The sequence below is a fragment of the Pteropus vampyrus genome, unplaced genomic scaffold (assembly GCF_000151845.1).
Source record: "Pteropus vampyrus isolate Shadow unplaced genomic scaffold, Pvam_2.0 Scaffold6, whole genome shotgun sequence".
Lineage (NCBI taxonomy): Eukaryota > Metazoa > Chordata > Mammalia > Chiroptera > Pteropodidae > Pteropus > Pteropus vampyrus.
The window spans coordinates 13,480,425-13,484,157 of NW_011888787.1; positions in this window are offsets into that span (position 1 = coordinate 13,480,425).

Genomic DNA, 3,733 nt, shown 5'->3' on the forward strand with positions numbered 1-3,733 from the left:
CTCTGTTGGAGATTATTACTACCTTCCCTATACCCTAAGCCTATCTCCCTAGGAGTCTTTCCTCAAAGTGAATACTAACTTAATAAACATCACTACTGTTGTACTATTTTAGGACCAGAAGGAGTAATAATGATGATAGGATGACAAAGAAGAAGATGATGTCATTGTTTAGTGGTGAACACGGAGGGAGTTGCAGCAAGCTAACAAACCATTTGAATCAAATTGAACTAGGAAACAGAAATTATCAGGTACAGCTGCTAATTTTTTAAAACCCAGAATGCAAATACTGGGTTTTAAAGACTAAATTAAAATATTTGACTCTATTGAAATTTATAACACAATTTTTCTGGAATTTACTATTTTACCAGCAGATGTCAGTGCAACCTAATTAACTAACATTTTCAGCAGATTAAATACCTGCCAGTAACAGAATGAAAATAGTCTTAAAATAGCTAAGTTGAAAACCTACTGTCTGTTTCTGAATTAAGTGGAACTATAGAAAAAAATCACTTCTTCAAAAGTTATTAAGTTAAAATGAGCCCTTGCTAAGTAAATCACATTACATAAGTTATAGCATGTGTTAATAGTTGTTATTATCATCATAATTTATGTGACAATGGCATTTTTAGTGACATAAAAGTCATGATCTTAAATTAAGTACAAAATACTAATCTGTGGTAAAGTGTAAGAATAACAGTATTTTTAAAACTCACACATCATAGACACTAGAGCCAAATGAAGCTCATTTGTCTCTGGGTGACATATTTGCATCTCCTGAAGAAAAACATTAATTTCTAATAAATTCTAAAATATCTATAGCATGACACCATTTCTTTTCAAGAATGTAACCTTTTATTTCTAAAAAAAAAGTTGTTCGTCTAATGGCAGTAACAATTAATCTAATAGCAGTGCCTGTTACGTGGGGAACACTCACTTACATTATCCCATATAATCTTCGTAACAACCTAGCATTCAGAGAGGTTAGGTAATTTGCCTAATAAATAAGGGTACACAGCAAGTCAAAGTGACAGACCGTAGATGATATAAGACTATATTCTTTTCTTTATGCAATACCCCATTCCTCCGAAAATTCTATTTCATGACCCTGTTTTGAAGAGGCTTCTCATTGTTTTTCTGTCATACTTGGAGTTAAAGTTATATTTTGTACAAAAGATCTCTCCAACAATGATATGGGATACAACTAGAAAATCAGGATAAAATAAATATGTGCAAAATTACTTTTTAAAAAAAGAAAGCCAGCTTTTTTAAAAAGTTAAATATATATTTAACATATAACCTAGTGATCCCGTTCCTGGGTATTTACCCAAGAGATATGAAAATATATATTCACACAAAGACCTGCATACAATGTGTAGCGAAACTATTCTTCATCATCAAAAGCTGAAAACAACTCTAATTTCCATCAGTTACTTAAAGGATAAACATGTGGTTTATCCATGTAATAGAATGACATTCAGCAATAAAAAGGAACAGATTACTGACACACGCAACATGGCTGAATCTCAAAACAGTAAGCCAAGTGAAAAAAAGGCAGACACAAAGGTTACATAGTATCTGATTCCATGTATGTCACATTCTGGAAAAGGCTAAACTTTAGAGACAGAAAACATGTCAGTGGTTACCAGGGCCTGCAGGCGGAAGGAGGGACTTGTTGACAAAAGGACATAAGGGAAATTTTGGGGCTGATACAAATATTACAGATCTTGTTTGTTGCGGTGGTGATGTGACTATATACTCTTAAAATTGGTGAATTTTATTTAATGTAAATAAAAGAAGCCAGACTTTTTAAAAAGTGAAAGACATTAGACACATACAAAGTATTAATCATGTCATCAGTAGTAAATTTATGAATAGTTGAATCAAAAAACAAGAGACGGAAGAGAAGTCAGCGCCCCAAACCCTTGCCTTGGAACACCTCGTCCCATCTGGGAGTGCAGAACAGACTCTGGGGCTCTGGTGTCAGCCAGCTGGCCCAGCCATGTGTGCCCTTGAACGAGGTGTTACTTCTCCCCAAACCTCAGCTAACTTACTATTAAAGAATTCAACTTCTCAAGCTAGAAAAACAAAACCAAACAAAAAAAAGGACCGAAGTCTTCTCCTTGCTAATCATTAAAAGAAAGCCTAGGTCTAATATGTAATTCCTTTGGTAAAGAAGCAAAGTTAATAATCATTTTAGCTTTATTACTCACTGTTCCTTTTGAGAGGGAAATTATATAATTTGGCCAGCAGATGTCATGTACTCATCTATGAAAAACCGACAATTCTTCATATCAAAATGCTTTTTAAATTAATTTTTGCCTTATATTTTCATCTGTAATGATTATGAACATTGTTTCTCTATATAAATGCTTAATGGAAGAAAGATGTCCTAAATATTCAATCTTTTCCTCAGTTTTGTTCTCAGCTCTAACAAGTATGGTAATCAAGTCTATATACCAAGATGGAAAATCTTTTTACTCCATTATATTGAATGTTCAAAGATTTTTAGAAAATGGAGTAACAGCTTCACGCACATTACTTATCCCGTCTTGGCAAACTCGGTCCTTTAATGGCATTCTCTGTATTCTCAATTCCATCTCCTGCGTGAAGCCTTCCTCTCACATCTTACAGACCATAAAACTTCATATATCCTAAGAAAGCAACTTCCACACTGTCTTGTGACTTTATATATAACTCTATCTCTCTTCTCTTTTGACCACTCCCCAAACTATAAATTCCTATGAGGTACCCGCACTGCATCCCCAGGGGTGTAGCATAGTAGTACCTTGTGCTCAGTATTTGTTTTATGGTGAGCAAGTAAGTGAATGAATAGTTGAAACAATTTTACTATCTCAAAACAGTTGGTGATTCAATAACCAAGTGAAAAGAAGGACCAATCCTGGTCGGATCAGGAGAAAAGCACATAGAAGCACAGAACTTTTTTCCTCGGAGGAACATTTGGGACAAATGTGGTTTATCAAAGAAGGGAGCGGCAGCATATGAAACCCAAAACTTTGGAATAATGGAGTAGTTGCATGGCTTATGTAATGGACTAGCAGGGAGCCTTAACTTTTCTGTGCCACTCTTTTGACATCTGACATATGGATCCCTTCCCAGAATAGTGTTTTTTAAAAACAAAATAAAATATGTAAGATTACAAAGAAAACTAATTATATTTCAATATCATTTTCAAATTGTTTAAATAATTTGTTAATAAGATCTAGCAGTAGGTTTGATAACTACCATAATTTTATAAAAATGATGAGTGTAAATGATATTTTGAGAAATCTGTGACAACTATAATATGATATGAAAATATATTTTTGACAGTCACTGGTACTGCTAATCTTTTGAAATTTTTGCCTACATTTACAATTGATGAAAATGCTAAATTTCAGGCTAAGGAAATAAACGTTGTAATTTTTTCTCCCTTCTAAATACATAGACCTCTTAAATGAACCACTTGAGAGGGGTCTGTGAACCCAAAGTTAAGAACCCCTGGGCCAAAGGTAGTTAGGATGGTGGAAAATAAGAAACTACCAAAGATGAAGGAGCAAAAGTATTTTCCTTTTACAAGTGGTCTCTTCTCTTTTCCTTCAGAAAGCTCGCAGTATTTGCTTTCTTGCCTCCCACTTATTCTTTGCCCTGTTACAGTACGGCATGTATCCCTCACCCCACGAAACCGTCCTTTCCCACATCATGCCTGACATGTAGGCATGACGTCGTCCACTAA